General features: G+C 27.1%; 1 protein-coding gene across 1 annotated transcript in view; it reads right to left on the bottom strand.

Annotated features, from left to right (window-relative positions):
- baz (bazooka) overlaps positions 1-11393 on the bottom strand; it is a 129662-nt gene extending 118269 nt beyond the window's left edge. Inside the window, exon 1 of the mRNA XM_067046433.1 lies at positions 11316-11393. The gene's annotated coding sequence lies outside the window, so the exon portion shown is untranslated. The remainder of the gene's footprint in view (positions 1-11315) is intronic.
- Between the last annotated feature and the right edge of the window lie 4445 nt (positions 11394-15838).

Here is a 15838-nt window from a genome sequence, read left to right as displayed (position 1 = left end):
TTATTAATTCTGGAACTTGTGTTACAATTACAAAAATATAAATGAATGATGGATGAGTACTTAAAAAGTATGAAAATATATCAATCTTTACAAGTACTGATCTGAGAATTAAGAGAAAATATAAGTGTGTGTGTGCGTGGAGAATGAGAATGATGGAGAGTATGAATAAGAGGACGCTTAAGTTAAAATAGTAATGTGAAATGATTGATTGTATCAAACCAGAACTTTCTACTCATTAATTAGTTAACAAATGGTAAGTTATCAGTGAATTAAAGGTTATAGTAACTGTAGAGCTCGTAAAAAATAAAATAATTCTTTGTAAAATAATATTATCATGATAGCATAATTTATTAACAAACATTTAAAAGTATTTATTTTTTTAAATTTATTCCGGAATAATTATAACGTTAGATGAAGTGACTAATAATTTTTGTAACAAGGATTACAATTTCCGTCTTGAAATGGAACTGTAACCTGTTTCCCCGACCAAGATGTGTGGGAATGGTGAGTTGCAGAAACAATTTACAACTTAAGCAACATTACCGAACATTTCTCAATCTCGTCTTTGAAACGATATTAGCATATGCTCTAACTTTATTCTTATTAGCTTTATTTGATTCAATACTCTAAAAAGTAAAAAAATAAAAGGTAAAACTATGAACAAACCAACACAAATAATTAAACAATGTCGTTACTTCAGTAAATATTATACGTAAAATATATAATCTGACATTTTATAGAAAGATATGAAATATGAAATAATATCAAAATGTTTTATTGTTAATTCTATTTTATTGGTTACCATCAAGAGTATAATCTCTATATGTAAAAAAAAGTTATGAAAGGTTAAAGTAAAAAAAAAAAGTTAAGTCAGTACTTCGTGAGTTTCCGAAAACTCACATAAGGTGAGCAGATGTTCAAAAGAAAATGAAGCTGTAAGCATCTATGAGAATAAACCAGTCCATTATTCCCAGAAAAAGCCCCTATAACCTAGTGTTTTTATCTCTGACCCTAAAATGAACCAACCCGCAATAAATAACTACAAAGGGTGGACATCAAAGTGCGACCCAAGTGGACCGCTGACAGGGATATATATGTGACACCCAGATGGATCACGAAAAATGGTCCACACATCCAGAACATGAGTCCATATGCGAAGAATGCCGAGGGTCATTTCCTCTTCATTATTAGGGACAACACATGTATTCCATGTGGTGGCGGTCATGGTACCGTTGGACATGGTCTCTAGGTGCCACTTGTGTGGTCGCAACTTCCTCTCTGGTCAAGCATTATCACATTTTGGAAAAATAGAGACCTTACATGTCTTAGTAACCCGGTTTCATAACGTTTAATTAATTCACATTAGTCTAAATTTTAGGAATTGCGAAACGAAAATCACTTGCTGCTTAAAAATTTCAGTAATATTTAAAAATTAAAACGGTTAACTTTGACTGATAATCCGAGTTTTGTAACTAAACTCGAACAGGGCTCCGAAAAAAACTGGAATACGTCGAAAGAGACATGATCTTTAAAAAAGTAAACTTGAAAAACTATCCTTAGACATTAATATAACTAGTATTCATAATACCTCTATATTAATATAAACATTCAAGATCATCCTATTTGTTGTGTATTATGTGAAATAGATAAGTATCTGCCTAACCAGTAAATCTCAATGGCCAATTCAGTTCTAGAAATAATGAGAATTCAGTGTTTATGGAAAACTAATTGTAAATAGGAATGGCAATCTCGAGGAATTTTATACCAACACTAATTCAAACAGAATGATTATTATAGTGAGCATTTATATGCTGAGTCAGTGAGTGATCTTTGGTTTAAACTTCTATCATCAAGCAACGCTATTTTCCATTCGTTAAATTAATCAATTACAGCTATTTATTCATAAATCTAAAATTGGGAACTTTAACGAATTTTCTTTACCAATTTGACATGAGGCAAGTTCAGATAGCTTCAAACTACAAAATGATAAGAACTGTAATCATGAAAAATGAGCATGCAAAGTTTTTGAATTTACTATAACGTGAGTCACTAAAAATATTTATTTCTGAGCGGTATACCGAGACGTTGAAGGGAGAATTGTGCCTGGATTGATCTTGTATATTTAGGTTTGACGGTGTTCGGTGGAAGAGTTATTAGTGGAATTGATCCTTAAGTTAAATGTTCTCCAGGTCTTAAAAAAAAAAAAGTAAATAAATAAAAAATAAAAAAAATAAATAAAAATGAAATCATGAGATTGGAAAATTTGTAGATACAGCTTTCCTGTGATCATAAACCGCCGAACATCATTATATGGAGAGATACCTCACAGAAGGAGGGAAAGGCGAGTTTTAAGGGAGTATATATCATATAAACATATCATTGACATTTTAAAAAATTTAGGACTAAATTTCACTTTTTCGAATGGAAATTCATAATTATTAAATATAATAATAATGTTATAATATTAAATGTCTTATTAAATACGTTATAAATAATTATAACGGTGAATTCAATGATAATAATTATTTAGATTTTACCTAAAAATATATTCAAATGAGATTTGACTTAGATATATAAACATTTATGAAAAATAACTCTTAATTCTGGGATAGTTAGGCGTTAGTTGACCCTCAGCATTGTGTGACGAAAATAATTTCTAGAAGGTGAAGGAAACAAAAAATAAATGTTTACTTTTATTTTCATTCAAGTTAAAAAAATCTTTAAAAAAAAAGTAATGATACCATGGTACAATCAGACACATTCCTAAGAGCCTTCCCAGACCTGAGTAGTCTTAATAGCGCTAGGTTAATGAGAGGGCAAGTTTAATTCGTCACTTCACTCAAAATCTTGTAATATAACAACTGACAATTTACAATTTACTTTATTTTATTTTTATATTATTATTTTGAAGCCTGGTAATATTACATGAATGCAATTGTGTTTAAATTAATAATAGAAAGTGAAAAGTGTGGTAAATACATAAACAAAAATCATAACAAAAGTGATCTGGGATTATTTTCTTGAGAAAGCTTAATGATATGTTTCCAAACGAAATACATATAAATATAAATACACAGTAACCCATATTTCAGTAATAAGTCTGTTAAAATATATTGGATATATATAAGAACTATCTTTCTATCTTTTATACATAGAAGTAAATTTTCGTTATAACTGAAACTCTTACCTTTTTCAAAGCAGTATAAAAAAATAAATAAAATAAAATAAATAAATGACAATAATTTCTAGAATATAGAAACAAAAAATAGATGCCAACTTTTATTTTCAATTAAGTTAGAAAAAAAGAAATAAAGCTTAGAGCTAAATATAATTTATAGCGCTAGATTATTGATAACATTAACAAATCTTTCGATGTAGTATACATAACAGAATAGGTTTTATTATGTTAAATCTTTAAGTCAAAGCTAAAATAATTTTTTTTAAAAATGAATAATGCTCAATTTCGTTTTATCTTAACTTATGAGTAATAGTCATTTATATCATTATTTCTGGCCTTCCTAAACAACTATAATAAATAAATCTTATATATTTACCTCACATTGTAATATAAAATAGTTTTGTCGTCTGGAGGTATAGTCAGAATATAATTTATATATTACTGCTAAACATTATTCGTAACAACTTATGCCATTCTGTAATTTTAAATTATTATTGAAACTTAAAAATACAAATATTACCACATTTTACAATAGCAATAAGTGATAAAATAATATTTTAAAAATATGTGTAACAAATAAATGATGTTCTAAAACAATATAATTTCATCAAATCTCCAATAGACATATATTTAGAATGTTTCAAAATAACAAACTGGTTTTTCTGTAACTAATAAAATAAAATATTATCTATTTAAATTCTCAACTATTATAGGAATCAACATTTCAATAACTGAAACAGAACCAATAAATAGAATTCAAAAATGTTGCATTTCCATTTTAACGAATGTATTGTGAAACAAATTCTAAACCTTTTATGAAAATTGAAAATTACACATGCTGCTAATATATCCACAAAACTCAACAAATGGACTCGTTAAAATTATTTCAAAATAAAAGACACACAAATTACACGCGATTTTAAAGTTTCCGTTAATAATTTTTGGTGTTTTAAATAAATGAAAATACGGTATCGAAACCTGAGTAATTAAATTAAGTTATTACGAAAAATAAGTAATTAAAAATAGCAACTACTGATAAAACCTATTTGCAACTAGCACTGCACAAGATCCCTTAATCTTCAACAAAGATCTATTGACTCATCTGGTTGACAAAATAGTGATTAAGAACTCAATTGCTTAGTCCATCATTATTTCTCCATCGAATACAATCGACACCTTTGACAAGGATCGATGTTAAATCACAACTTTCCGAACGAGATATCCAAGGCCGTGTAGTTTCTTGCGTTACATAGTGAGAATTTTAACTATACATTGCGGAACCATAATTAGTACACAATTAACTAAACAAGCCTTCATGTAACTAATAGAACAATCGATTATGTACACACTACTTCTTTTGCGACATTTCTAAACTTGAAATGATAGGGCTAAAACTCAACCGCATGAAAAAAATGTTACATTTCAAAACTGGCTAGTTATAGTTATTATATATTAATTATATCAATTATTTGAATCAAGCATAATAAATTTATTGGAAGATAGATAAACGGACCATCATATACACTGATATCACCGTGTATGATAATCAAAGAAGGATAGTCCTAGGTTCTAGGTCCTAGGTCCTAGAAGGCTAAAAAAGGTGCAAACACTTAAATGAGGTAATGATGTATTAAGTGTTTATATCATTTTTATCCCTGATGAAACCCTGCAAGGTGGGGCAAAATGTTCCTCATATTAAATAGTTATATGGCTACTTGGGTTCCATTCTTTGACCGCAACCGGACTATCTTCCTATAATAAGAAATTAATTTTCAGTATCGTTTAATTATGTGACATAGATGACACTACGGCTTCATAAATAGAAAAGGATTTAAAACTATTATGTACTTTAGATTCACTTCTCAATGAAATCTAACAATAAAAATTTTGATATTTTGAGAAAGTAAATATCATAAAAATATAACAAAAAATAAATTGCAACTATAAGGTTTTTCATTTATGGGATTTCACAAAATAAATTACTTAAAATTTTATTCTTCAATATACTGTGATAATTTATTTTTGTTTTTAATAGTTGAAGAAGTATTATTTTATGGACGAGCTTGGATGTATGAGTCTAAAATATTAAAACAACCAGCCTGAATAGAGAATCTTCTTTCAGACCAATTTACCTACAAAAAAAACTCATCTTTATACCTTTTTCTTTATTACTTCTTCTAAACTTTTATGTATTGCGATTAATAATTTTATTCCAAATGGGAATTATTATGACTGACTAGAAATTCTCTGTTTTAATAACATCTTATTATTACTTTAGTGTTCTATCTGCATTAAGTTAATTTTTCCTAGACTGTTGATGAAATTGGGTAAATTTAATTAGTTATACACACTTTTTTTTTGTAACATTACTTAATACATGCTATTAGAAAAACTAAAAGGTTTACTATAACCAAACAAAAATATAATCATTTCCACTCTCATTTATTATTTTATTTTGAAAAATGTAGCCTAGTTTTGATAAATATGGCTATAAAGAAAATTTTAATTGAAAGCGATCAATATTAATTTAAACTTCTTTGAATCATATAAAACAATAATATATCCCTATCAAAGAAAGGATGTCCATGTGGATATAAGGGTCCAATAGCATTTCAATTTTAAATATCAACCGATTAGTTTGAAAATTGAATTCTAAAAGATTAAAACGAAGGTCAAATAAAGAGATGATTTGGTCCAAATTAGTATAAATAGTGAAAACTAAAATAACCTATTTGCGCTCGATAAAAACAGGTAAATTTAAAATAATGTATTTAGATGAGCTACTGAGTCTAACCACTTTGACATTAGATCGAATATCTATAATTTATTAATAAGGATTAAATAAATAAAAAATATCCAGGTTCATATAACGCAATATAGATATTTTTCCCAGCAGGATGCCGATGTAGACATAACTGACCATACAATTTCGCAACCTCAAATTCCTGAGGTATTGCCTAGATCCCTTCCAATCCTATACAGCATCTACTATCCAACATGCCTGATGAAAAAAAAAATAAATAAAACAAAGTTTAATAAATAATTTTAATTTTTTGTATAATTCAAGACCTTGAATAAGTTCTGGACGAGTGGAAGTTTTCAATGGAATTATAAATATAAAATCTCAATACGAGGAGAAGATGGTTGGGAGAGCGGTCAAAATAAAACACAAATAAGTTGATGTAGCTTATTTAATCATGCCAACGTTTCGACTAGAATTTCTAGCCTGCATCAGGGCTAAGAACAGAACAAGATAACCAATGAATACAGAATATAAAATATAAATATAAAAAGTATGATGAACTATAAACTTTTTTTATACTTGAAAAAAGTATATGAAAATATAAACAGAATGATATAAAGTAAATAATTTTACAAAATGGAATCTTCTAGCCGAAACGTTGGCATGATTAAATAAGATACATAAACTTATTTGTGTTTTATTTTTACCGCTCTCCCAACCATCTTCTCCTCGTATAAGTCATCCACGGTCAACTATCTCTCATACTTATAAAATCTCAATATTGATAATAAATACTTCACTCAAGATCAACGGTCGAGCTGAGTTGAGTTCATTGAAGACAATTAAAAAGAGCATTGGATCGCGAGGGATAATCAATGCCGACCAGAGATAGGCAAAAATTAGCTATAGTTGAAACTAATAGCTAAAATTTCCATGGATACAACCCTTATTCATGAATGAACCATTGATTTTTGACAAACTATGATGGTGATTGTGCCACCACCCGGGTCTCAAAGTGATCTTTTAAAACATGAATCCTTCCGAATGGAATGAAACATCACAAAGACAAATAATGTGATTCTGGGAAAGTTATTATTAAAGAACGATAGGCAATGACGCAACTAATACCTGATCGTACATAGGTGTCATAAAAACAGCATAAGCTGTAACTAACAGAGATAAAAGAAAGAATAAGGACCTTGATTACGTTTTCTCTTTTTACTTAAAACTAAATCAACACTTAAAAACAGTGATTTAATGGAAACATCTTAAAAACTGGAAATATAATACAATGTCAATTGTCTGACAATATTTATTACCTTTAAGAAGTAACTAGACCCATTTATTTAGTTTAAAATACACCTTTGTTCATAAGTTAGTTACGGTTTTTTTAATTCTAGCTATTATGTTGTTGAGCGTCATCTTTTAACTGCCAACATAAAATAATAGCAAGAAAAAAACTCTTGTAATAAATAAATTAAAACCATTTACGATTGCTTAAAGAAAAATTGAGCAGTTTATCACAAACTGAAAATAAAATATCAGTAAAGAGTTTAAGAAGTAATTCATGATTTTGATAATCAAAAATCAATATACGTACATAAAGTAAATGTTTCCGTTTTTATGGAGTGTTAGTTACTTTTCAAATATTAAATAAATTTTGACTCGCGAGTTGTTAATAAACTAAAGTTGTTCAAAAAATAAGTCCCACCACTAATCTTAAGAGCCCACATATCTGAAAATCGGCCTTGTAATAAGCATTTATGAAGTATTACACCAAGGTATAAGGCTATTATCTATTAATAGATACAATTTGAAAGAAACGAAAGTAATTAACGAAATGATCTCCATAAAAATCAACGAGAAAAAAATTCTAATCTAGTTGCGAGAGAAAACGTATCCAAAAAGTTTAACAACTAAAAAAAAAAAAGTATTCAAGGAACGAAACTTAAAAGATTTTGAGTGGGATGTTTTGTTCTCATGGACTTATAGATTTTAGTGTTTTAGAAGTATTGAGTTTTAATCTATTTACCCTCTTATCACTCAGTCTGGATCACTATTCAGCTATTGGGAATTGACTAACTAAATTAGTTCTTTATAACAAAAAGTAAAAAAAAAATAAAATAAAATAAAAAATAGATTAGATAAGAAAGTAAACAAATATATTTACAAAATGATAAAAATGTAAAAAGGTCGAATTAAATAATGCTTAATTAAATACTAGAAGCCCGTAAGTACAAAATACCCGATTCATATTCTTTGAAGTCCAATTCCTAAACAAACAACTATTTCATTAGAGGTTCAAAGGAACTTTCTTCAGTTTCGGACAACACTTGCAGCCAGTATTTATGTAAAAGCTAAGCAATTATAATTTAAGGATATTTATTTTTAATAAAATCTTGGCTAATACAGGATACTATAGCAACGAGATAGGAAATTTAATTTTTAACAATTTTACAAAATTTGAAAACTTAATATTATAGCCATTTACTTAATTCTTTCCTTTTTTTTTTTTTAAATAAAGTAAAAATAGCATTAGCTAATAGTTGAAGCAATCAATTAAATAAATATAATTAAAAATAAACCACAAAAACCAAATATACATATAACATGACTACTGTTGCGCGTAAAGTATTTTGTTAACTATATAATCATAAAACTGTAGTGTGAAATTTAAACTCAAAAAAGGATAGGAATTATCCACACATAGGTTTTGAAGGTATCATTGATCCAACAGAGCACTGAAAAATACTCGTTAAGGAACGCCAGGTAGCAAAAGACCTGCGTCAACACCTGTCGGCTAGCACCATGATTTGATTAAAAATGACAAATCATTCATAAATTAAATAAGTTTAATATTAAATTTCTGATTAAATTTAAAATTATTTTCTCAAAAGTGTGTTTTATTGCACGACTATAATTATTTATAATTTCGTGAAAACAAAAACAACGTAAATCCAAAATAAATTGCATTAAATGAAGTTCTGAGTATTAAATGGGCTCTGGGAACGATACTTAATTTGATACTTTTCGAGTAAAAAACTGCGATTTAATAGTAAATATGAAGTTAGGAGGTAAATTTCTTAAGGCAAAGTGCTTCAGTTTAATATAAAATTAATTATGAATCTAATATTCAATTATTCTTGATAACTTTATAATGATGACACCTCAAGTGATGCAGTTTATGACAATGAAAAAACATAATAAAATCCATTACCCTAACAATGAAACGAAGTAGCTTGTTGTTATATAATAACGAATATAATTATTATCAGTCAATACCATCAATAACAAGTAATAAAATGTTACGTAGTAGTGAATTTCGATGAAAAATAAATTATTAAAATAATTCAAACTGTGATAAAATAGGTGACTAAAAAATAATAATAATATTACAATATCTGATATTAAGTGATATATAAAGATAAAGATACATTTAACAAAATATATTTTGTAAAACTTAATATTTTATGTAGTTCATTTTTAAAAATTAAATAAAAGATTAATTTTTCTAGCATGGGACAATGACTCATTTTGTTTTGTTTTTTTTTCAAGACAGTAAACAAAATGAGTCTGTGCATGAATTAACACGTTCCCGAAACATCATAGAATATTCCTTTATTCTCTTTTCATAGTCGAAAAAGTTCCGTGGGAACATAACTAAATGTTTTTTTTAAGAAAGGAATACTTTTCCCTGGGGTATTCTTTATTTTTAAGGACTACAATTCATAAAAAGTTGCGACTAGTAAAATCAGAAAAATATAGAAAAATGAGAAAATGGTACTTTCTCTTACGAATGAATGTTAAAACAATATAAATTATTTATGGATAATTAATAAATCTTCTAGCGCTGAAAAATCTAGTACTGGACCCTGATCAAGCCCTGCAAAGTGTGCGAAACGTAGGTTACCAATAAATAGTTAATATTTACTATGTTGCACCTTTATTGACTGCTACCCGGACTATCTTACTACAATAGTTTATATATGTAAAATAGAACTAAGGTATACGATTTAAATAAATATGTAGTGATTCTTTAGATAAGAACATATATATATATATTTATCAAACAAGATTGTTTATACTGCCTAGATTCTATTGATTGCATACCGTTCGAAATCAAATCAATTATATGTCATTTTCACTTATAAAAACATTATCGACCTTACTGAATGATGTGTACTTGACTTTATCAATTCAGATAAAATAAAAAAAACAATTACAATTACGTGACTTTCATCAGCAAAGCTCTTTCATCAAATCCAGAAAAAGAAATTGGTTTCCATTGTTGTTTTTCCAGAGAAAATTGGATTAGCTTTCTCTAAGTTTTACTTTAAAGACGATTTCCTTAACCTTGAAAACGATTCTCTTCCCCTATTATTTTTACGGATCAAGTCACATCGAACTGAGTACAAATGGGTATACGAATTATGCAAAGCAAATTCAAAGTATAGAAGATGATATGGAAAACTGCATCCAGAGAAATCTTAAAAAAATACACCTGCAGTTACAACAAATGACCGTGCACTATTCACTCATACTTAAAACTTTCCCACAAAAAAATATTTCGTGTAAGTTCACATAACATCTAATTGTGATCTTATAAATACTAATGAAGTTAAAAGCATATCACAATTAATAAAACAAGTCTGAGGTCGCGTTCATTGCGAAGAATACGCGCAAAACGACACTATCTTAGAGGTCACAAACAACGAGGCATCTGAAAACTAACATAGTAAAAAACTATTAAAAAATGGTTTTAATTAATTATTATATTTTTATCTAACCAAAGAGCTTCCGAATATTTTTGATCAAACTTACAACGCAGTATGCTGCTATTTGATAAATAATATGATATGATTGAAAGAATATTAAATTATGTTAGGTTATAAAATAATTTGATAATTACGCACTAACATATTTTTTTATTGGTTACTTCAGTTAAAAACTGCCATTTAGGTCAGTAATATTTGTAAATATAATAAAACTTAACGATGATATAATGTAAGTTTAATTTATTCAGGGGACCATAAAATGTGTATAGTGGTTAAAAAAACCTATTTATTATAAAGATAAATGGAATTTAACCATTAAAATTGAAAACATGCAAATATTTTATATTATACATTATTACATAATGTAGTAATATTTCAACAAAAATATGAAATTCGTAATGTTAATAACCAAAATAATCAATGGTTCCTATAGTTTCACAAACGGTATTGTATAAGAAATAAAAATATATGTAAATTGCTTTTCGAGATACGTCACTCTAGACACCTTGTGGAATATTAATGACTTACGTAATGACAGCTCAGAGCTGCAATAACAGTCCAAACAAATAATTGAAATAGTAAAATCAAAGAAAATAGAAATAATTGAGCTAACACTTACAACAAATGAAGAAAGAACAACACAACACTAGTGCACGCCACTGACTGACATGACCGGCCAGAGCAATGAAGGAAGGGGAAGAGAAAGAGGAGGGGTGGGGGTGGTCTTGCAGATTAGCAACAGGTCGCCATCAATTGGCAGGGAATATAATATTTTAATAGAAAATATCTTATATACATTAAGTGTGTACATACGATATTTTCATCATAATAGGGCAATTTGTTCGAAAAATAAAATAAAAGAACAACATTTTTGGGGTCAGAATGTTGTTCTTTTATTTTATTTTTTATATGTTTCAGGAGGTTTTCCCATTGTCTAGTAATTACTCTACTAAAAGAATAATTAATACATAATCAACAATTTTGTAAATTTACAGTGCATTTCAAATAAATAAGTTAGATTAAATTATAAGTTAATAGCTTCTGATAAATTTCGAATCAGTCCAGTCCTGTTTATTGTTGGCAAATAGTGAGTACATTCTTCAAAAATATCTTTAATCGTGATTATTTATTTATTTTTTTATCTGAAAAGTTTTCTTATTTATCATAACTGTCTAAAACAACAAACTAATCTCGGTTTTAATAAATTGATGCATAAAATCTTAATCTTACTAATTATTTTTTTAATTACATCTCAAAATTTACATTTTTTTTATCACGTCCATCCTTTTTCTCTCCATTATTTCAGTGCAATGTTATTTACTTGAGAATTTGCCTAATCCTATCTCTTGCTAATTATTTACTATTTTGTAAATCTGTTTTATTAATGATGTCCACATAGTACTGGCTGACCAACGCAATCTAAATCAGATTAGATCAATATTTACGATTAAAACATTTTTAATGTAATCGAGTATGTAAGAAATAGAAAATACTTGAAATATATATATAATATAAAATGTTATGAATTTTAATAATATATATTGATCAATTTTGATTTAGATTGCGTTGGCTCGCCAGCATTATGTGGACATTATTAATAAAATAGATTTACAAAATAGTAATTAATTAGTAAGAGATAGGATTAGGCAAATTCTCAAGTAAATAACATTGCACTGAAATAATGCAAAGAAAAAGAATGGATGTGATAAAAAATAGATGCAAATTTTGAGATGTAATTAAAAAATAATTAGTAACATTAAGATTTAATGTATCAATTTCATAAAATAGAGATTAGTTTGTTGTTGGCTGGCCAACGCAATCTAAATCAGATTTGATCAATATATATAATTAAAATTCATAACAGTTTATATTATATATATATATATATATATATATATATATATATTTCAAGTATTTTCTATTTTTTACATACTCGATCATATTAAAAATGTTGGCTACTTTAATTACTATTAGAAAATTACTATTATTTAATATACTATTTCTTGCTAACACAGTAGTATAAATATTTAAGCTAATTATATTATTTATGTTTTATATTGATAAAATCTATTTTATAAATTTAGTGATGCCTCATGTATTTAACATTTGTCATAGCATTGTTTGGAGTATATTTTATTAATTACATTTTGTCTTTCATGTTTGTCGAAAGGTGTTTCAATTTATTATTGTAGTATACTTCAAATATTAAGGTCACATAAAAGCATTTGAAATTTTATTTCGGATATATATATATATATATATATATCTTATGTTTAGACTGAAGTTGTGAAATTGATATTAGTTGGCAGAATAATAACGCAAGATTTGCAATTGACAATACTCTATAATTTATATCTATTTTATTTTTAACACATGTATTTTATTGTTTAAAATAGTAACAAAGTTGCTGGTTTTTCTACAATGTGGGCACTGTTAACTTATATATATATAAGTTTAAGAAAAATCTACAAGAAAAAGAAAAAATTATTACTAACATATTCTTTTGAACTGTCAATCTTGAAATTTATAATACAATTGATAATTTAAAAAAAAAAAAAATTAATTCTTGATCAATGTTCTTTAGATAAAGATTTGCTAGAGGAAGGTTAGTACCTAGGATCACCTATTCTTAAACTTACTAAAGTACTGTAATTCACGTTATGAAATATCTTATACATATACTTTTTAGTCTTCTCCTTGAATTGATGCTCAGTAAGACCAAATTAGAAAATCAGTAATTAATTCTATATAACATTTTGTAACAATCTTATCACGAACGTATATTTAATGAACGCATTCAACATATCCAGTAAATTAAGAAAGCAACAATATAGCTAGTCATAAAATATTTAAGGAGAAAATATCTTAATTACATGAATCACTTATTATACTTGATACCTTAAAAAAATAGGTGATATTGTTAATTAAAAAAAATCCAGTTTCTTAAGTGAAAGAACTTACGGATTTCACAATGTATGCTGATTATTATGAACTTATGTAACTGAATATCGATTATTGTATTTTTCCTATACTGCTAATGACATAATTATTTAACATAAACGGAGTTTATTAGAAAATAAAAAGTAAGTAAGCCACTATACAAACATGACAAAATGACACAACCTCACCGATTAACATGATTAACTGATAAATAATATAATCACCTGAATACAATTGGAAGATGAAAAAAAATCCTTATCCTCGAGCCTCTAAAATACCTGCAAACGACCCATTCGCTTAATTAAGGAAAGAGAAACGAATATCATATACGTAGATAGAATATAGCACATCTCACATCGTTAGTCTAAAAATTTCCATCACTTTAAGAAATCAGTCAACAGAAAAAAAAACCAAGGAAATAATTACACAATGGTTTATTATTAGAAATAATAATTTTATAATATCAGTAAATAAAAAATTATAAAATATCTGATGCGTTTTTGGAATCTACGTATCTTGAGAGGCAAATCCTCAAAATTAGGGCAAGTGCTAATTTTGTATTCTTAGTCGATTTCAGTAAAAGAAAAAAATAAAGCAATCACATAACATCGATAAAAGAATCATTCCAATGTTTTACTTATGCCGTTATTTCCACGTGACTTTTGGCGCGAGTTTTTATCACGTTTGACAGAGCATGCAACAACATGGTTGCAATGGAATTTACTGAATGTTTTTACACATGAATGGTATTTTATAATATAATTCATGAAAAATAAGTTTCACGCAAGGCAAAATACCAATACTTTCACACTCTGGTGTTCATAAGACTAAAATATATCAATGAAATAAAAAGAAATTATATCAGTGGTGTTCATTTTAGTAAAAATGAAAAAAAAAACATTCCCTTAGAAAAAAATAAATACATAAAAGTAAAAAATATATTATTATTTTTAAACAATGCATTATCACCATTTGATTCATGATTACTACTACTTGATTAATATATAAATACTTGACACTTTGAATGACACACATTTATTAGAGCAACTAATTAATTAATTTTATTACGGTATAGAAGTTTTTAAGAAAAAAAATATCAGTTTAAGGATAGCAGGCTTTATTTTTTTCATGATCGACCAAAATATAAACAGGTCAAACTGCCTGACATAACTGACAACATAGTAATTATAGTACTTATCAATCTTGTAGTAAAATTAATTCAATTATTGCTGAACTGTTACTTAGGAATTACGTAAACCGTTCAATTACTATCAAAGTAATTTTCTATCTTAACTTGAAAAGATTTCTCTACATCAATATATGGATTAACATCACATAGATTTGTAAATCGCTTAGCCTTTCTACATCCCTCTCACAATAAAATCGGAAGCGACTGAATTGGGGGAAACGACAGAGTTTTTTACAAAACGACAGACCTGCTGACTGAACATTATTAAACATCACTATTATCAGTACAATACTGGTTAAAAACAAAGCAAAAATTAACAATTTTTTTTTTTCAAATATTAAAACTACTACTAAACAGTAAATAACAATACTTAACAATATTGTATAACAAAAACAATATTTAAACAATGAAACAGTAACAAGAATACTTACTGTCAGAAACATGTAACCAGTGTAACGTGCCACTAAACACATACTGACTGCTGGCATTTGATAGGCACCAGATTACCATTTCATTTGGCAACTTTATTAAACGATAATAGCACTCACATTCCGTAAATATTTGATTACCTTAATATGTACGAATAGATATATCGAATTTGATTTAATTACATCATAACATCAATTAATGTCACTTACCGTTATCGAGTAAAAATATCTATATATATTTTTTTTCCTTTAATTTTATTTTATTTATATATATTTCTCAATATTAACTATGAAATCAGTTTATATATTCTAGTATAGTTATATAATAGTTAATATTATGAATGTTCCCGAGAGATCAGTCAATATACATAGGCAAACATCACCTTCGCTGTGGATAGCCCTATATTATATTAATAAAAAAAATAACAGTAAATAAACAGGCCTATAAATAATGAGTTTTTAAATGTATACTTGCGTATAGTGATTAATTACAATGTTTTATACAGTTTTCTTGAATTTGCTTTCTCAGTAACAAATGTCGTCGTTTCATCAGAAATCAGAAACCAAAGATCCGGAAATCAACTA

This window comes from Halyomorpha halys, unplaced genomic scaffold (assembly GCF_000696795.3).
Source record: "Halyomorpha halys isolate HHAL.00 unplaced genomic scaffold, Hhal_1.1 Scaffold95.1, whole genome shotgun sequence".
Taxonomy (NCBI): Eukaryota; Metazoa; Arthropoda; class Insecta; order Hemiptera; family Pentatomidae; genus Halyomorpha; species Halyomorpha halys.
Note: the sequence above shows the minus strand (reverse complement) of the source record. Positions and strands in the feature narration are given on the sequence as shown.